The 22,313-nt window shown below is 39.3% G+C and overlaps 1 pseudogene; it reads left to right on the forward strand.

Moving 5' to 3' along the window:
• LOC134791328 (serine/threonine-protein kinase ATR-like) overlaps window positions 1-13,486 on the forward strand; it is a 46,981-nt pseudogene extending 33,495 nt beyond the window's left edge.
• Window positions 13,487-22,313: the final 8,827 nt, after the last annotated feature.

Below are 22,313 nucleotides of genomic sequence, written 5' to 3' on the forward strand. Positions count from 1 at the left end.
AATCTACGAAGTGCACATGACGCACGTTTGAAGTTGATATTGCACTCATTTTCCCTTTCGTCAAATGGCCAGCTTATCGCAAATATCGCAATATAGGTTCAATCTAATGTCAATTGTTTAAATAAATAGTTGGTAATTGCATCTAATTAATGATTTGTTATCTGATACAAAATCAGTCGTAACTCTGAAAGGGACTCGGCAACAGTGGTAGCCCCCATAGAGACTTTTGTTCAGGACGTTAAAATCTATATTATATCTAAATCTCAGAATATTTAACTGAAACCACATTTTCCATACTTTTGGTACGGGGTTCTTTGTTTCATTTATTACTTTGATTTTTCTGTACAGTAATACCTATTAAAATGTACCAAAGGGACTCTATTCGTTCATTATTCTCGTTTGACGTTGTTTGACGTAAATACAATGGTGACGTTACGTTTAGTGCCATCGGACTTAAAAGTTTTAACAGTGTTGGTACTAATATTTACAAATTTGACACTTAATGCTTACGACAGTAAGTTCTTTTCCGTACAAAATATTTATCTTGACTCAAAATTTACGTAAGCGTTTTTATCATCAATGCAAATTTTCCGCTAATGTCATTCTGACCCACATTTTGTTGACGTTTTTGTTCCGCTCTGTGTGTCTATTTCTAATATTAAGTCAGTGTTTTGAACACAATTTTTCGGTTCTGGCCTCGAATGTCCATTTTTCCAAATGCCCAGTCCCCGTGCGTCCAATTCCTTGAACGACCAATCCCCGTATGTCTAATTACCTGAACGACCAATCCCCGTATGTCTAATTACCTGAACGTCCGATCCCTGTATGTCTAATTACCTGAACGTCCAATCCCCGTATGTCCAATTCCTTGAATGCCTCCTCCTTGTACGTCCAATTACCGGAATGTCTAATATCTGATTCCCTGTACGTCCAATCTTTGTATGTCTAATGACCCAATTGACCGTTTCGTCTGTGATGAAACATCAGAACCTGGCTGGACGTCTAGTAGAGTAACAAATAGTCCGTGTGCCTACGAAATTCGCCACATATTGTTGGCCTACTATTCAGGTGACACTAAAAACCGTTTATTTACGAAATTGTAGAAAATTAAGAAATAAAATATTTTTACGAAAATAAAACATGGCTTTTATCTTTATTTTCTAAATTTTTATAATAAGTAGTTGCATTTTTTCAAAGCATTGATATAGAATAAGAGAACAGGATACACAATCAGCCCAAAAAAGTGGGGCGCTGCCCGGGCAGCTTAATGTCGCATTATTTTGTGGCATGGCTCAAACTGATATGAAAATATTTGCGGTTTATAAGGGGTTTATTTTAAATAATATTAATAATGTCTATACCGAGTGAGGTTCGCAAACTATTATTTTAGCTCGTAAATAATGACGACAATGTGCGAAGTCGACGCGTAGCGTTGTATACCGAAAAACTGCAATGTTTACAACTCCTAAACAAATGTAAACAAATTAGAAGGTTGGTGTCCTATAAATATTTTGATACTTAGCATTTAGCATATTTGGCATAGTACTTATGTATTTTTGAAGTGAAAACTTCTTTCGCGGCGCTAGGCACTTTTTGAGGTGGGGAAAAAATGATAAACTCGAGACAGCGTAAGGTGATCACGTGACCGTAAGGTTTAGATGGCCACTCATTTAGATGGCATTTAAATCAATAAAGAAAAACTCAATGACATTACATGAAAAAGGTTCTAATCTTGTACGGGTTGAAATACGAGGATCTCACAGTTACATTCTAACTTTATATCACTCAAATATAATTCAATAAAGCTACATCTTGATGAAATCGCTAATAAAAGTGAACTCTAGTACTGGTGAATAAAACTCAAAATATCATGACCAAATATATTTAGATGCGAGGTCTGCAAGGTAACTTTATAATTTCTATTCGAATTTTAAACAATTAACGCTACAAATTTGAATTTCGAATTTTAAACAAGCTTACTGACCAGCAATTTCGGAACTAAAGTTTTTCAATAGAAAGGAGGATGGGTCAATTATACATAGTGCTGCAGACATTTTGGACTAGTCATTGAGTTTTCACTTCTGTCGGCACTCCCGGAGTGCAACCCGTTGTTTTTTTTTGGTGATGGATTAATATTAAGGTATTATCGAGATAGGTCTTATTTACACTACATTTCATTTTTCTTCTTGTTACAATGGTATATGGTGAGAAAGTGTTCACATTATGTGTTTATCGTTGACTGTACTTTACATAGTGGTAGAAACTATGTGAGCTGACTTTGAGTGCACGTCAACTTATATCCTTAGGTACCTTACGTGTGCACAGAAAATCAAAAATATTTTCTAGTATCAAAACTATAATTCCTACTACACAAAGTGTGACCAGCCCAAGATTTTATGAATTTCCCGCCAAACATTGTGTAATATTTCAGTAGCCAGACTCTAAGAGTCGTACCCGACATGCAATTCTTATCGCTATTCTAATGATCAGTAAGATGATAAAAATTTTTTATAAAAAAAATTAAACCGACTTCAAAAAGGATGAAATAAAATATTATCCTTTTTATGTCTATGCGTTACCAACTGATATGTTTGAAGTCCTCCTACCCTAGTCGGTAATGACCCTGCCTACGAAGCAGGAGGTCCCGGGTTCGAATCCTGGTAGGGGCATTTATTTGTATGATGATACAGATATTTGTTCCTGAGTCATGGTTGTTTTCTATGTATTTAAGTATTTATATATTATATATATATCGTTGTCTGAGTACCCACATCACAAGCCTTCTTGAGCTTACCGTGGGGCTTAGTCAATTTGTGTAATAAACTAATAAATGTCCTAAATGTCCTATGTCCTTAATCCCTGACCCCTTAACTCCTAACCCTAACCCCCGATCAGTAGCCTTACCAGCTTACCACGAGTTTGACATTGATATATTCGCTAGCATGTGTGTAACTTACTTCCTATGCACCTCGCTCGTACTAACCTTAGGGGTCATCCATTAATTACGTCACACGAATTTCTAGGTTTTTTGACCCCTCCCCCCCCCCTTGTCACATTTGGTCACATTTGGCAAACCCCTCCCCCCTAGTGTGACGTCACATTTTTTCTACGAAATCGCCAAATCGAATTAAGTAAGTACCTAAGTATTATTAATATTTTTACAAAATATTTTTGACGATATAAATATTAGTAATTTTATAACCCAAAACTGCTTAGGAAAGAAAATTAAAAGAATAAAAACGATTATCGTTTTAAAAACTTGTTATTTAAATGTACAGCGAATAAAAAAAAATAAAAATTTTTTTCGGTTATTGATGAAGTTAAAGTGACGTCACAAAGTTTGTGTCTCCCCCCTCCCCCATGTCACAATATGTCACATTTTCTTGACCCCCTCCCTCCCCCTAAACGTGTGACGTAATTAATGGATGACCCCTTAGTGTGAGCGAGATGCATAAAAAGATACGTTTAGATGCATAAGACGTTAGCGAATATGTCAATGTCAAACTCGTGGTAAGGCTACAGTTGCAGTACATCAAATTGGTGGTTTTCGGAAGCAAATGCTCGAGTTACTTTAGAAAACCCCGAAATCACTTAACACGTGCCTTTAAAAATTGAGGAGTTCCCTCAATTCCTCATGGATTCCATCATCAGACCAGAACCAAAAATAATACGGAAACACCTTGGAGGTAACTTCTTCCAAACAAAAAAAGAATTACTCAAATCGGATCACAGGTACCTAATCGCTGAACATACTTGTAACATTTAAAGAAATCATCATCATTATCATCAAAATAATCTTCATCATCAGGTCTACTTCATCAAATTGGTGGTTTTCGGGAGAAAATGCTCGAGTTGCTTAAGAAAACGCCCAAAACACCATGCATGTGCCTTTAAAAATTGAAGAGTTCCCTCAATTCCTCATGGATCCCATCATCAGAACAGAACCAAATTAAAATGAGACCAACTCGGAGGTAGCTCCTTTCAAACAAAAAAATAATTACTCAAATCGGACTACGGATGTCGGAGTAATCGGTGAACGTACATAGAAAAAAAAAATAGCCACAACCGAATACAGAACCTCCTCCTTCTATGAAATTGAAGTCGGTTAAAAAGTAAGTTAAATGAGTGGTAAATGTACATTTCCATGAACGCATAAGACCGTGAAGTAAGTAAAATAAAGGTATCAACTAAAAAGGTATCCGTTGGTAATGGTACACAAATGAATAACATTCAATACTAGGTATATTTTTGAAACGGTACCGTTAGAGCAGTTTCTGTCCTACGTCTACGTCCGATCCGACTCCGTGAAACCCAGTACCCGTTGTTGTAGCCGTAGATCTATTTCCATGGTGATATGGACATTCAGGGAATTGGACATTCGATAAAGGGACATTCGGGAATTAGACATTCGAAGAAAATGGACATTTAAGGAATTGGACCTTCGAGCAAATGGACATTCCGGGAATTGGACCTTCGAGCAAATGGACATTCCGGGAATTGGACCTTTGAGCAAATGGACATTCCGGGAATTGGACCTTCGAGCAAATGGACATTTGGGAAATTAGACATTCGAGGAAAATGGACATTTAAGGAATTGGACATTCGAGGCCAGAACCAATTTTTCAGAGTCATTTTTCAACCGAAATTACGCTATGTCCAAGAATTCACAAAATCGACTAAGTCCAAATTTAAGCAAATTATTCTAAGTGTTTTTTCAGCGGTTTTTTTCTAAGTCCTAAATTCACTCGAAATTGCACTATGTCTTTTTTCACGCGAAATATTCTAAGTGTTTGTTACCGCGATAATTCACTAAGTCTTTGACACTTCACATTTCCACTGTCACTGTACTCACGATTATCCTGTTCCGAAGGACCAATGTTCACTGACTACACTGCACTGCACTTCCTACCTTTTGTAATGAAACACTTTCTTGACAACTTAATACTCATTTATTCCGAAACCAAATTACTATATACGTGGCTGTGGAAAAATCTTAATAGCGTGAAGTAGCCGACAGAACAGCGACATCTACTGTGAAATTGGGCAACTATAAAAACTAAACATTACTACATTCAACAGGTTGCATACTAAAAATTGAAGCGCAGCCGCAAGTGCTTATAGGCTTTTAGGCACATTGTTTCTACGGTAACCAAAGGTATTTATTTCAGACGACAACGGTATCGGCTCTAGTCCGCACCCTGCCCCGTCTGCTAGCCAGCGAAAACTTCAGCCACATAATGATGCCCTTCCAAGAGTTCTGCAAAATAGTCTTACCATCCAAGGCGGCGCGACAAGAAAGGATCGACTTTAACATTCCCGCTACACCGCCCGTGTATCTCGCGGGTATAGAGGAACATATCACCATTCTACCGTCGCTGCAGAAGCCGAGAAAAGTCACGTTGAAAGGTGATTAACAATTTTAACATTAGACTCAGTTCTACAAGTTCGTCCTACGTTCCAATGCGGCGCGACAAGAAAGGATCGACTTCAACATTCCCGCTACACCGCCCGTGTACGTGGCGGGTATAGAGGAACATATCACCGTTCTACCGTCGCTGCAGAAGCCGAGAAAAGTCACGTTGAACGGTAATTAACATTAAACTCAGTTCTGCAAGTTCGTCCTACCTTCCAATGCGGCTCGGCAAGAAAGGATCGACTTTAACATTCCCGCTACATCGCCCGTGTACCTGGCGGGTATAGAGGAACACATCACCATTCTACCGTCGCTGCAGAAGCCGAGAAAAGTCACGTTGAAAGGTAATTAACATTAGACTCAGTTCTGCAAGTTCGTCCTACCTTTCAAGGCTGCTCGGTAAGAAAGGATCGACTTCAACATTCCCGCTACACCGCCCGTGTACCTCGCGGGTATAGAGGAACACATCACCATTCTACCGTCGCTGCAGAAGCCGAGAAAAGTCACGCTGAAAGGTAATTAAATTTATACTAATTTCTACAAGTTCCTGCCATCTAAGACAGGCAAGAGAATCGACTTTAACCATTCAACTTGACATTTACATTGAACTAACGTATAGAACCGGCACAGAGAACCAGTATTTCGCGCCATGAGTTGCTGTCGTTTTGGCAACAAACCATTGAAGCAGAGCGTGAATCGCGACCTAAACGCGTAAGCGCCATGAATTTTACGGCGCTTACGACGTTTTGGTCGCGTGGTACAGGTTGCGATTGCGACAATATCATTGTTTAGTTTTTTTAGTAAGTAATAATAACTCAATGACTTTAACATACCGCTACTCCACCCGTGTATCTCTAGAAGCATAAAGATTGATTCAAATATTTGTGTAACTCTATATCTTTTTTAGGCTCAGACGGAAAGGCCTACATCATCATGCTGAAGCCACGAGACGATCTCAGAAAAGACTACCGTTTGATGGAGTTCAATGTGGTAGTCAATAGATTCCTACAGGTATGCCTGATATTTTTATCTAAGCTATAGAATAAAGAATAAAGAATAGTACTACCGTACAGAAAGGAAACCTCCTACAAAACCGAAGTTTGACAGCGGTTCAGGGACGAATCATGCTGTCCCTTTCTAATATATGGCACTATCCCTTTCGGTTATTTAGGGTTGTCAAAATTCAAGCCATTATCTTATCTGTGGTCGTGCACGCAAAGGGACGTCAAGTGGTGTCAATGCCAACCCTAATAATTGCTCGGAGCAATGCTGAGCCGAACGGAGCCGAGTTAGCCCGAAGGGAGGAGTTTCGCGCCCCTGGTAGTACCTATAAAGATAACTGGGTTATCCTAACTTTACTACTTACTTACTCCTCAGGCGCAGTGACTCATAGTGTGTCTTGGCCTCCAACACGACTGCTCGCCACTGATCCCAGTCCTGTGCCGTTTCTCGCCAGTTTTCAACCCGGAGCTCGCGCAGATCAGCGTTCACCACATCCGCCCATCGATACCTAGGTCGACCGACCGGGCGGCGTCCTATCGGTCTTCCCTATCGGTTTTCCCTCAAACGCTCTTTTGACCGCCCGATCCCCTCCCAACTTTCCTAACTGCATGTGTAATATTCGATATAATTTTAGGATGCACCAGAGACGCGCCGTCGCCGACTATACATTAGAACATACTCGGTTCTCCCCCTAAACGAGGAATGCGGCGTCATCGAGTGGGTGCCTAACCTGGTCGGACTGAGGCCTATCTTGCTTCATATTTATAAACAAAAAGGTATCCATATAATCATATATTCGAGAAAACTGTAGCTTTAAGTATATTGTTCGAACCGCATTAATGATTGACAACTTCAACAACGTTCACTGCCAGCGACTCGCTAGGCTGGTTCTCTCTTCGTAGGCGCTTTTCGCTACAAAGCAGATACACCACACGAGATAATGAGCGTAGCTCGCACTGGCAGTGAATACGTTAATGTACAGCGTACAAAAATAAGTCTCAATTGGTTATAATGATTTTTATTTAAGTAGTGAATAGAATCAGGCGTTACTTTGCGGAAATCCATATTAATTAAAACCAAAATATTACTTTGCTAATCAGCGAAAAGATAACGTGCTAGTCAATCAGTGCTAACTCGTTATACTTACTTGCTTTTTTTTACATGCAATGAATGTTCCCACCCTCCCACCGCAGAAATAATGAACACGCAAATAAATATAACAAACCACCACCAAAATTTAATTAAATATAATATATATAATATATTTAATTTAATTTTGTATATTTAATTTTAATTTAACAAAATCTATTTATATTTCTAACATTTGAAATATTCTTATTAAACTTTATATTATCAAGGTATTCATACAAGTAACCGCGAGCTGAAAGAGATGATGTGTGCCAAAAACGACCCGTTCGACAAAAAGAGACGCATGTACGAAGAGAAACTGCTGCCGCGACACCCGCCCGTCTTCCAAGAGTGGTTCCGAAGGGTGTTCTCAGATCCGTACGGCTGGTAAGACCATCTTTACATGATACGTTAGATTGTGGCTTTAATAGTATCGAATGAGACTGCGTCAAAAGTACTATAATAGATTTACAAAAAAAATATTTTAATGTAAAAAAAAGTTTGGCAGATACTTTTGAAAGCGGACTGTAGAGAAATATATATTGTGCATGTTGTCTCCTACGCTATTATATACTAGGTATTACCAAAGACATATGTAACTTCGTATAAAGCCGCGTATCCATTAGAGGCAGCCTCGGGTCGAGCGGCTGCCTCGCCCCGAGGCCGCGCAAGTGGAGACGCTTGCTCAACCTGAGGCTCGCCGCGACATTGACATACATATTTTGTCGGTTTTTTTACCGTGCTCAAAGGAGCCTCAGTCCGAGCCGTGCATTTGATGGAGACGATCGACCCGTTTTGGCTTTAAACTTGCGTTGCGGATCAAGCTGAGGCGATTCGCCTCGAGCTGATCACAACGTGCCTCGAGCCTTTGCCTCAGAGCGAGCAGCCTCAAACTGAGGCTGTTTGCTTCAAGTTGAGGCTGCTCGACCCGAGGCTGCCTCTAATGGATACGCGGCTTAAGACGAATAAAGTCTAAGGAAAAAACGTGCCTCGGAATTCAAGTAAAAGTCATTCTCGAATAGATGCCGCACACACTTTTAGCCTATCCTCGGCTAGATGGCGTGACGACACCGTTTCATATTTAACAATTTTAACACATAGATATCAGTGAATGAACATGGATCAAAATGATATAAAAATAATAAAATCATTTATCCATATATATACATTATTTGATAACTTTATACGTTTTCATTTTGAGTTTTAGCCGTGTGTCGATAGATGGCAGTAAATTTACAGTGACTACAAAATTTACAATGACAGGACCCCTCTATAATATCTATTCTTTTTGGTATTACCAAAGACATATGTAACTTCGTATAAGACGAATAAAGTCTAAGGAAAAAACGTGCCTCGGAATTCAAGTAAAAGTCATTCTCGAATAGATGGCGCACACACCTTTAGCCTATCCTCGGCTAGATGGCGTGACGACACCGTTTCATATTTAACAATTTTAACACATAGATATCAGTGAATGAACATGGATCAAAATGATATAAAAATAATAAAATCATTTATCCATATATATACATTTTTTGATAACTTTATACGTTTTCATTTTGAGTTTTAGTCGTGTGTCGATAGATGGCAGTAAATTTACAGTGACTACAAAATTTACAATGACAGGACCCCTTTATACTATCTATTCTTTTTGGTATTACTAATAACAGTATTTGTTTCAAACGCTTTTCATTGTATCATATTTTTATGTTTTAGGTATCAAGCACGATCGGCTTACATAAGGACGACTGCAGTTATGTCAATGGTTGGATATATCTTGGGTAAATACAATAATTAAAATTGTAATTTTGTTTATGGAACAATTAAAAAACGTGTGATTAGTAGTTATAGTACGCTCGATATGGTACAGAGCTTTATCGAAATTCTATAATGGGTTTGCTTCCCACTCCCAGGCCTCGGCGATAGACACGGCGAGAACATATCCTTCGACTCAACGAACGGCGACTCCGTCCACGTGGACTTCAACTGCCTGTTCAACAAGGGCGAGTCCTTCGAGTGGCCTGAACGGGTGCCCTTCAGGCTCACGCACAATATGGAGGCCGCTATGGGGCCGCTGAAGCATGAGGGCATGTTCAGGTAAGTCTTTTAACGAGACTATGATGCATCTGTGCATCAGTAGACATCTTTCGGCTGGTATGATGATGATTTGTAAAAAAAGAAGGTCTATATACCTACCGACTGATGATTTATTTTCTTTTGCGACTGTATTGGGCGTACGGCGCCCTTAAAAATACAAAAACAAATCCAAATACTCCATAATATTTCGATTTGTATGTGTTGTAATATTTACTGCCGTTGGAAACCGCGTTTTAAACAACCTACTTTACTCTTGTTTACACACAACCCTTGCACAATCCAATGAATACATGATTTATCCCCCCCATATTCAAAAACTTGGCGCTCCATATCCGATTCAATATACACAAGTTCCGAACACCCATTTGTTTAGTAATTCATCAATCACTTTTGCTATTTCCGTTCAGGAAAAGTTGCGAGCACAGATCATTGCTTACTAATAGATAGAGCATTATATGACACACATGTTTTAGCACAGAATAAGTAACAGGCGGACTCGGGGCGGGGTGGACCCCGAATGGAATTACCTCGCCCCGCGGCGGGAAATTATGCATTATGTACAGTCAGTCAAACTATTAGCTTAACACCCCTGCATACAAATGTGTATACAAACAGTTGTATGTGGGTGCTAAGCTAGTACTCGTAGCTTTGCAGTCTGTACCTACAGATTGACAGAATCTGAGTTCGATTAGCAACGCGATGACGGAAAGTTCAAAATGCCAGTGTATTGGGCTGGGCTATGTACGGGTACGGGTGTGTGTCAAGTCGTGTAGTTAATATACAAGGCGTATACGGTCGGTGAGCGACTGAGCGTGAGATACAGTATCTAATGTTAGGTAATCCATGGTCGCGAAGTGCTATGGGGCTATACCGCCCTCACATACCCTTTCATCTGCGCCCCCTAAGAAGTCAATTACGTGAGTGATATCGGTTTGGCTTACGACGCAAAATATTAGGATGAGGACGTAAAATTTCTTTTTGGGATACATTTTTCATACGCTGATAACATGTAGGCATCTGACTTACTTAATTTGCTGTACATTTTTAAATTTACGTGAATGCATAGTATAAATAAAAAAAACATTTTATTATGACTCATAATATTCTCTTCATTTATGAGAAGTCATCATGAGCCTGCTAGATGAGTTTTTGCCGCGAAGAATGATTAAGTTTTTTAATCTTGTCATGAATGTGCGACCAATTAAGTAAATTCGTGATGTAATGTAACTTTTATTTTATTTATTTCACCGTTTTAAAAAATCCTACAAGACTTAGGATATTTAGTAATGAACAAAGCAGTTAACTCAATTATTTGGGAGTCGGCTTCTACTGAATACTGACACAAGTTAACTAAATCTATCCTGTTATCTTGTACCATCACGCTCCGCGATTGTTGTGCCATTTAGGGTCCTAGCTAAATTGGTTGTTCAATACTTACGCTATAGAATTTCCAATTTAGCAAGCACTCTAAATGGCATAACAATCCCGTGTGGTGACTGTACGTATTCTGTAGGCCTAGCACATGATTGGCGCGACAGTATCCTGCAGCGAGATAGACTACCCGTCGTTTTCTAACTATGTTAATAAAAGAGGGACGGGTGGCGAAAAAAGAAAACGATTCTCTTTTGTAATTGACGTTCATCTTGCTACAGGAAAAGCTGCGAAGCAGTGATGCGAGCGCTCAGAGCTCAGACCGCCGCCCTAATGTCTGTGATTGGTCCATTCGTGTACGATCCGCTGGTGTCATGGGGTCGCGCGCGACCCATGGACTGTGGAGAACGGACTAATGAGCAGGCTTTACAGCATCTTATACATATAAGACAGCGGCTGAATGGACTGGTGAGTACAGTTTAGTGACAGGTATATTACAGGCAGCCCTGATGACAATGATTGGTACAATCATTGTACGATCCGCTGATGTCATGGGGTCGCGCGCGACCCATGGACTGTGGGGAGCGGACGAATGAGCAGGCCTTACAGCGTCTTATACATATAAGACAGCGGTTGAATGGACTGGTGAGTACAGTTTCGTGACAGGTATATTACAGGCAGCCCTGATGACAATGATGGGTACATACGTGTACGATCCGCTGGTGTCATGGGGTCGCGCGCGACCCATGGACTGTGGGGAGCGGACGAATGAGCAGGCCTTACAGCGTCTTATACATATAAGACAGCGGCTGAATGGAATGGTGAGTACAGTAGGGACATTTAATACAGGCAGTTCTGATGGCTAAGATTTCCTGGAATATATCAGGCAGCGACATTGAGTGCAGTTAGTCTGTATTATGTACATGTACAGATGACCCTAATGTCCGTGAGGGCCCCTTCATGTGCTTACGACCCTCTGGTAGGCGTACGTAGTTAGTCATAGATACCTAAGTTTACTTTTTTAGGTCATTAAAAATGTATATTATACCGTTAAAGTTTTAAAGGTACCTATTCGAGTTATCGAAATGCTACTGTAAGAATGTAAACGGGTAAGCTTGACATGCAAGAATAATTTGAAATTGCTTGCGATACATTTAAAACTAAAGGCTAAATTGTCACGCAATTTTTTTTAAGTCGACTATGCCGAGTCGCTTGTAGCTCGATTGGTCGGTTGACTTGTACGATGTGTACATTATTTGTGTGACGTCACCGAAGCAACTGTGTAAATAAAACCAATAAAAAAACGTACAACATCCGCCCCCGACAACGGAACCGTAGTTCATTAAGCTCGGTCTCTGCGATGTTTTCCTCGTGTTTGGTCTTTGCATCGATGGCGACATTTTTTTATATTAAACCATAAAGAAGGAGGAAAAGGTCTAGCAGACATGAATTGGGGTCGACAATAGAAAATAAATAAAATAAGGCCATTTATACACTGGTTTAGAACAGCGGGCGGCAACCTTTTAGCAGCCAAGGGCCACATAGTAGTTAACGAAGTTGACGCGGGCCGCACTTTAGTAATACATATTTGTTATTTTAGCAGACATTGTCGTTTGTCAATATTACATACAAAAAAGCCAAGGGACGCTCGCGAGCCGCTTGTTGCCGACCGCTGGTTTAGAAGGTCTGCCCATCATAGTTACTACACGAGCTGAATATGACTGACGGTTCAAAACATAGTATACCTATTATTACACATCATACAAAAATGAAGCAGTAAGGTGGTGGTACTAGTGCTCGACATGCCGATGCCCAATAGATGACACCCTGCTGTCACCTCTATTGACAATGACTTAAGTTTCAAGACGGCATGTACTGGGACCGCGTTGAGCACCAGTACCACCACCTTATGTAGATCGAAAACAACCTGCGGCGGTAGCACGGTCGCATTTTTGTCGCTTGTCACCATGCCTGTCACGTTCTAACAAGTATGTAAGTGCGAAAGTTACGGACATAGTAGTAGTATTATCAATAAGGGATCAAAAAGAAAACAAAATTGTAGCTTTTGAACTCTATAAATATTTTTTTTTTTTTTTTTCAGGTAAAAACGAAGAATATGCAGCTGTCCCTGTCACTCTCTCCCGAAGGACAAGTGGAGCACCTCATAGTCGAGGCGACTAGTGTTGTGAATCTGTGCCAAATGTACATAGGGTGGGGACCCTTCTTGTGATCGGTCTAACTAAAGTGCCTTATAAATATGTGATAATAAATATATTAGATACATTAATTATACTGTCTTCTTGTTTTATTTAGCTACTACCACCCTATCCATATCCCGTTACCACAGAATAAATAATATAGTAATAGGTACAGAAGACTCGCTCTCTAACAAAACGCGTCTGTTACGATCAGCACAGATACGGCCGCTAGGTGGCGACAGCGCCACGCGCGGCTTATGGCAAACCCCAAAATTGGGGCCGAACGGATGTACTTTTAGCTACCTGTAGCAAAGCGACGAAATCGCGGAGTGAGCCACGCCTGCCGTTACTAACATCTATGGTTCATTGATCTGCAATAAATGATTTTTATTTATTTTATTTACTTAGCTGCAATTTTAAATTATTTCGAAGTAAGACTCAAGAATCTTAAATAACCTGTTACATCTTCTTAGGTCATAATAAAAGCTAACTTTGTCACAAGGGCCTTGGGACAAAATCGCTTCAGAATACGAATGAATTCGAGATCGAGAGATCAAAAGCTCGGAAATGGAGATGCGAGTATGCTTAAGAATTTTCGTTGGTATGAAGTTTTATTATTATTTGCTGGTGTTTGATTTCTTATGCAGTCAGCAGCAGAGGTTGCTAAGCGGGTGTGGTGTTCAAAATTACTTTGACACGCTCTTATTCTCTTTACAATAAAGTCGCGTCAAGATCATTTTGAACACCTGGCCCGCTTAGCAACTTTGCTGCTGACTGTGCATTTTGTTTATTCTTGTAGCAATAATAGCATTGTATGCATTACACAGTGCCTAAAGGGCCCACTGATTAACAGTCCGCCGGACGGAATCGGCCTGTCAGTTAGAACAAAAAGTTGACAGTTCCGAACAATTGATAGGCAGATACCATCCGGCGGACTGTTAATCAGTGGGGCCCCGTGTCGGCCGTGTCTCACTGAGTAGGTACTGTGTTATCTGTTGTTTGAATAAAAAAAATAACTATCACGAAGAGGGTTTCTGCTCTACCTACGAGGGGCGTTCAAAATATTCTCGGTATTGATATCTTACAACCTCTTCTAAAATTTCTTTCGTTACTGGCCGCTAAGGTTTATTCGTTGACATTAAAAAAAAGTATAATTCGAACCGAGATGTTCTTTTGTTTTTCTGCAATTGCTGAACAAACACGGACATCATGTGCGAATTGACAATGTTAACAAAATTAGAACATCGATGCGTCATAAAATTCTTGACAAAACAGGGTAAAAATCAAAAAACCATAAAAGAGGAAATGGATTGTGTTTACCGCGAGTCTGCTCCTTCTTTATCTACCATTCAAAAGTGGTCAAGCGAGTTTAAACGTGGAAGGGAGAGTATTGAAGATGACCCTAGACCTGGCCGGCCTGTAGTAGCTACTTCACAAGAAAATATAGATAAAGTGGAAAAACTTATATTAGAAGATGGTCGAGTGAAAGTAAAATCTATAGCTCAAGTAACCAATCTCTCTATTGGTACCGTACATGATATTATCCATGACCATCTTAATATGTCAAAAGTAAGTGCAAGATGGGTTCCGCGAATGCTGACTCGGCTTCAAAAAGACATGCGTGTTGCTTGTTGTTCCGATTTTATTGACCTGTGCGGTGAAAATCCTGATGAGGTGCTGCAAAGAATAGTTACTGGAGATGAAACCTGGGTTCATCATTATGACCCAGAGAGTAAACAAGAGTCCATGCAGTGGCACATTAAGGGTTCAGCTCATCCCAAGAAATTCAAGGTCATGCCTTCAGCTGGCAAGGTCATGGCCACGATATTTTGGGATTGTGAAGGAGTATTACTAATCGACTATAAAGAAAAAGGTGTCAGTATCACAGGACAGTACTACGCTAATATTCTACGTCAGTTAAAGGATGCAATCAAAGAAAAGAGGCGAGGAAAGTTAACCAAAGGTGTTCTGCTTCTGCATGATAACGCCCCCGTCCATACTGCTCATATTGCCAAGGCAGCTATTGTTGAATGTGGGTTTGAAACTGTTACTCACCCACCGTATAGCCCGGACTTAGCCCCCAGCGACTTCTTTTTGTTCCCCAATCTTAAAAAGGATCTGCGTGGAAATAAATTTTCTGACGATGAAGCATTGAAGGCGGCAGTGGAGGAGCATTTTTACACCAAAGATAAAAAATATTTTTATGAGGGATTAAAAAAAATAATTGATCGATCTCTTAAGTGTATGAACATAGGGGGGGAGTATATTAAAAAATAAAAATATCAAACTTTTCGTACTTGTTTGTTTTCATTCTCATACCGAGAATATTTTGAACACCCCTCGTACCTATTTGAATACGTATATCATTACATTACCTTTACATTACACAGTAGCGAAGCTGAAGCCAGGGGGGCGAAACTGATCCTTTCGGGCAGTCTCGGGAAGGGACAGCATGATTCGTCCCTGAATCGCTGTCAGACTTCGGTTATGTAGGAAGTTTCTTTTCTGTACGGTACTAATAGGTACTATTATAACCCACTTATTCTGTGCTGAAGCACAGAGCTCATTTCCTTCATGTCACACCAACTATCTGAGTTAGTTATTCTAGTATGTATTTCTATTCAGACTTGATATCATCCAGGTTCCCTCGGGCTAGTCGGGCTTGACGAACCCATATTCATCTCTAAATACGTAAGGTCGTATCAAAAATATGCCATGTGAAGCTTATTCGTTCGGTTTTTCTCTAGTTAATCATCACAAATCTGTTGACCCGATCTTTTTATCGCGAATCGTTTACCCGCCAGGCATTAACATACAACATGATTTGAGCCTGTATAATACGTCACACTATCAGGGGACGGGTGATATATTCCAATCCGCTCATTGTGAATTCTTCCCGCGTCCGGGATGGCCTTCCCACGCCTTCCCCTAGGTTCCTCGATGCTTTGCGGATCACTTATTCGACCTTTAATATCATAAGGTAATAATACTTGTTCATAAAATTAAGTTAATATATTCAGAGGACGTAGGAATGCCATTTTAATTTTTATTGATTACTTACGTAAATATTTCTTGAAATTGAGTGAGGCGAATGGAACGAATGGAATAGAATCTGATCGCAAAAAATAATATAATTAGGTACCTATTTTAGTAGATTGTCATTTTCTCTAAAAGGTAAACATAAAAGCGACTTCAACAAACTAATCTGGCGGATTTGCCCAAACAAAGGCCCAGTAGGCCCGGGCCTAGGGCGACAAATTGTGACAAAAAAATCGAATGTAGTCAATATGATGGGTGCTGAGAAAGGGGCGGCTACAGGGCCTGGGCCTAGGGCGGCAAAGACTGCAAATATGTCTCTACCCGAAACCAATCAGATTGTTTATCTATCACCTATGTTTACTTACGCAGGTTGACACCACCACCACTATCACCCTATTGACATCTTATAAACATCCATAGGTATTGATTATGTCGCTTAAGGGTAGCTCAAGGCACCCTATCTGTTAATTACACGCAGGATATTACTCGCTACTGAGTCGCTAGCTTAATAATCCGTCTAATATTGCACGAGAGTGTATCTCCACCCAGCACTTGACTAGAATCGCGGACGGAGCACACTAAGGGTCGTTTGCAATGAGAGGAACAGTTAATTTAATGCTTTCAACTTCCTAAAGCAACTTTCCGTGCTCCTGCTTCAAGACATTGAAAAGCAGCTGCTAGTTTTGCAGCCAACATAATGAGATCTACTTGATCCCCTCCCACGCTTCTCTCATAGGTGTTTCAAGAGGCTGTAAAATGCATATTCGGGGGTCTTAGTAAAATGGACCAGATTTATGAGGTACTATCAGGTCGGGGACACGAAGCGCGGTCGTAAAAAGGCAATTTTGCATAAAATTCGAGTGAACTGCATTTCATGGCTATTGCTTATTGGTAGTTTTCCAATATATTACAACTAATTGCGCATCGAAATAGCTTTAATGTCAATGATATACGCCCCAAGATACAGGCTCAGCCTAGTTTGGGGCTTACCGGACACCTTTGTGCATGTGTATTTTATTATAAATAAAAATTATTCTATTCTATTCTATTCTATTCTAATTACCGTATCGTTCAATGATGCGCTTAAAATCATAGCCAGGGTTCGAATTTTTAGTGCGGATGTTTGCAGACGAGGTAGACCCCCCGCTACTTGGTGGACCAAAATACAAAAAGAGATGAACCAGGACAGCCTAACTACGCAGACAACCCAGAACAGAGCTCTCTGGCGCAAACGTACAAGGAGACCCGACCCCAGATGAGCTGGGAAGAGGGTTGGCCAAAGAAGATGTTTGCAGACATGGTCAATAAAATAAGTCTCACGAAGGTTGTTATAAGGGTAATTTTATTTTATTAAATTTGTGTTTTAGACGACGAAAGACTACTGATAATTTTAAGTGGCGTAATTGTTAAAGGCTACAAATATAATGACCACCAAAAAATACTTTGGTACCCTAAATAAAAAAATCATGCTTACCAAAAAAATTTTGTGAGCACCAAAAAAATAAGACCTAAAAATACACAAGTACCACCGTTTTAATTACGACTGCACTTCAAATTGTATTCAAATACCAAATATATTGAATGATCACCAAACATCATTAATGATCACCAAATCTTGAAGGCCAAATTAATGCGATATTTTCACCTAAAAAAACCACTATGATTACCAAAAAATGTATACATATTACCAAATAAAGTAAACTGATGCCAAAATTACTAGCCCCTCCCGGTCAACCCCCAGTACCCCGCACCGCATACATACCTAACCTAACGAAATGCTACTAGAAAAGTAGGTTGAAATGCTATCAGTTAAGTGGGTTAGGTTGGGTTAGCACTGCGACCCTTACAGAAACGAAATGCTAATATAAAAGTGGGTTAGGTTAGGTTAGAATTACGACCCATACAGAAACGAAATGCTACTAGAAAAGTGGGTTAGGTTTGAACTGCGACCCTTACAGAAACGAAATGCTGCTAAAAAAGTGGGTTAGGTTAGGTTATAACTGCGACCCTTACAGAAACGAAATGCTACTATAAAAGTGGGTTATGTTAGGTTTGAATTGCGACCCTTCCAGAAAAGAAATGCTACTAGAAAAGTGGATTAGGTTAGGTTAGAACTGCGACTCTTCCAGAAACGAAATGCTACTAGAAAAGTGGGTTAGGTTAGGTTAGAACTGCGACCCTTACATAAACGAAATGCTGCAAAAAAAGTGGGTTAGGTTAGGTTTGAACTGCGACCCTTACAGAAAAGAAATGCTACTAGAAAATTGGGTTAGGTTAGGTTTGAACTGCGACCCATACAGAAACGAAATGCTACTAGAAAATGGGTTAGGTTAGATTTGAACTGCGACCCTTGCAGAAAAGAAATGCTACTAGAAAAGTGGCTTAGGTTAGGTTAGAACTGCGACTGTTACAGAAATAAAATGCTACTAGAAAAAGGTGACGAAGTGGATTAATTAATTTAATAGGATAACGATATATTAAATATTTGCACATTTTTAATTAAAATGTGGTTACAATTTTGGTGGTCAATTTTGGTGTTTGGGTTTACAATGATTATTTTGGAGTCATTTGCTTTAATAGGATAGCAAGATTTAAAAATTTGGTTATATTTTTACATTAAAATGGAGTTCTAATTTTGGTGGTCATTTACTATTTTTGGGTTTACAATAATTATTTTGGTGTCATTTTCTTTAATAGGATAGCAAGATGTAAAAATTTGGTTATCATTTCACATTAAAATGGGGTTTGAAATTTGGTAATCATTTACTATTTTTGGGTTGATAATGATTAGTTTGGTGTCATTTCCTTTAATAGGATAGTAAAATGTAATAAAATTGGTAATCAATTTACATTAAAATGGTGTTATAATTTTGGTGATCATTTATTATTTTAGGGTGGTAAAGTATATTTTTTTGGTATTAAATTTTACTAAATCTGGTGATCAGTTAAATAGCAGCCATTGTTAAATAAAGAGGTAAGTAATTGTTTACTAAAAGACTATTTGAAGTCACCTATGTGTGGTTTGACGTCATCGACACTAAAAGTTTGAGCCGTAATCATAGCATTCTTGATAAATAAATGTGTACATTACTTGCACAATATATGCCAGTGCTATTTAAGCTTTACAGAAAATGTTAGGACATTTTTTGACGTTTTCTTTTAAAATCGTCGGCATTTGTTCAGCTCTGCGTTGAAATGTTAGCTGGTATTTTCCTACATTTATCATGTAAAGCGGATTAACCACTCATAAACGAATCCCGGCGGCTCGAGGGTTGTCACCTCATTTTTTATGTAGATTGACTTGAGAAAGTTTTAATAACGGTAGCTTAGAGCGTTAACTAACTTAACAGTTTGGCATCCATGTTTAAATTTACCAAGGAAGTTCCTTCTTACGCTTGGAGTTAATTTACAGTTTCTTATTGCTACAGTCAGCATACTAACTACAGTAGCGGATAAATCAAAGCGCCAAAAGTATCTGCCACCCTTGAATACTTTTCCAAATAGAGATCTATATTAATCTATCTCTACAGTTCGCGTTCAAAAGTATTTGTAACTGTCTAATTGTTCTCTTTTTGTTAAGTTATTAGAGAAAATACTTTTGATGCTGACTGTACCAGTGGTGAAATATGTAATTGCATTTAGTTAAATATTTGCAAAATGCAAACAGGACGTAAAAGTTAATGTATACGTTCCCGTGCGCAAAGTAAACAAGATTTGCAAAACGAATTTGTACAAGCTGACAAATTGATGGATCTAATCATTTATTTAAAACCTGGCAACTATTCCATTTCCGAATAAATTGGTGAAAAAACACATGACGTACAAGTGAAATAATGAATGAATTCGCTGACAGCCCTCGTGAATCCGAAATGTTCCCGAACACGAGATCGGCTTGCCGCATACGTTATTCAACAACTATTTACTGGGACTGGAAAGCTGATCTTTTTACCCTCTGACGTTTGCGAGTCGACATAGAGTCAATCAGGGGTAATGTGCGTTAGTTTGTGTTTCTATACGTATGTTATGGTCGCACAATTTGTATATGTGCCTGCGTTATACGAGTAAGAACACAGTGAGGCGTATTCATATTGATTACGTAGTGTTAAGTACGGGTTCAGACATTTGTCGCATTTAACATTAATTAACGTGTAAACAGGCCAGCGGGCACCACGCAGTGGATCAGTACGGATATGATGGTCGTTTATGTCTACGTGACAGCGTGATAAAATGATGTCGGTCACTTTCTATCCCGCGGAGTTAAACAGTGACAGTTATTTTATCACATGGATAATGCGATCCATGATAGGCCTGCAGGTCGTTCGTGTCAACATAAGATTGAATTGATAACTACTCCTTTTTTTGAAGTATTTTAAAAATTATGTTTGTGACACAAACTTGATCCAGTCGTGAGCCAAACTGTGCGTGTGAAGTTGTAAAGTCGTGCCATCATTTTCAATTTTTAAAAATGCCTAAAAACTAGTGTCCGGAAAGAGTTTAAAAACTATTACAGAAATTTAAAAAGTGTTGATTTTATCTAGTATATTTCTTGCTTAAAATGTCTATCATACTGTCGCTAGTCTCATATTCCATATGGTCCTTTGTAAAGTAATAGAATATTTACCGACTAGTATTTTATGGCATTTTTTGTATGTTCTGTTTGTTTATAATTAATTGTACATTTATTGTTGTCTATTCCTCGACAACAACATTCGTGTTAAGAATAATAACTAAATATTGAGAATAGAAAAGAACCTTACATAGATTCATTCATGATTATTAAAACACAACTTTCTCTCGAGCCTCGCAAATAAATTTCTCATCAAAAAGCAAAAGGCAAAAGAAAAATCTTTATTTAAATGCATGGGTCAACAGTCAAAAGGAAAGTTCATCTCACGTTCAGTCTCGCCAAGGAATTTGTAATAAGCAAAGTCCTGCGCCCGCGTAAGTTTTCAATGCAACATTAAAAAAAATACCTAGTGAAAAGCTTACGAGTTTTTTTTAAGCGAAAACTTTTTTAGCGGCGCTGTGCACTTTTTGTAATGGGGAAAAATGTTAAACTCGCGACAGCGTAAGACGTAAGACGCTTCGTAAGACGGACACGTGACCTGACCGAAAAACTGTTACAATGGCATTGAGTTTTCACTTCTGCCGGCACTCCCGGAGTGCAACCCGTTGTTTTTTTTTTGTTTAGAACCCACTCCTTTTTAGGGTTCCGTACTCTTAGGGTTCCTATCGTAGGGTAAAAACGGGACCTTATTACTAAGACTCCGCTGTCCGCCTGTCTGTCTGTCTGTCCGTCTGTCTATCACCAGGCTGTATCTCATGAACCGTGAGAGCTAGACAGTTGCAATTTTCACAGATGATGTATTTCTGTTGCCGCTATAACAACAAATATGTACTAAAAATAGAATATAAAAAATATTTAACTGGCTCCCATAAAACAAACGTGATTATTTGCCGTTTTTCGCGTAATGGTACGGAACCCTTCAAGCGCGAGTCCGACTCGCACTTGGCCGGTTTTTTTAAGTCTTCTGGTTCTCAAATTGTATGTACTTATGTTCCAAAATATGTATAGGTATTGCTTTGGATATTTTTTTTTGCGGGAATGGGGACGCATTAAGTATACCTACTTACCTAAATACTTCACAATTGATCCCATTGTAATGAAGTCAGTGTAACTGTAAAGGTACCGTTCGGATCAACACTCCACCAGCGTTACTACCTCCAGCAAAATTGTCATGATTGACATGTCAAAAACAGGGGCAGTAACATCGATTTTGACATTTGCGGCAGTAACGTCGTGCTGCAATATTGCTGCTGTGATGGTGCCGACTGCGTTATTGCAAAAACCATCAAATAGGGAATATTAGGCAAAGCTCTGCGTAGGTGGCACCTTTGTGGCACATACAGTAAACAAACCACATTGACACATCACACGTCACGTCAATCACATGACCTACCGCGAAACAAGAAAATCGAAATTTCGTTATCTAATCTCTATATCACTCTTGCATTTTTGAGCGATAAAGAGGCAGATAACTAAATTTGGATTTTCGCGTTTACCG

The sequence above is a fragment of the Cydia splendana genome, chromosome 6, assembly GCF_910591565.1.
Source record: "Cydia splendana chromosome 6, ilCydSple1.2, whole genome shotgun sequence".
Classification (NCBI taxonomy): Eukaryota; Metazoa; Arthropoda; class Insecta; order Lepidoptera; family Tortricidae; genus Cydia; species Cydia splendana.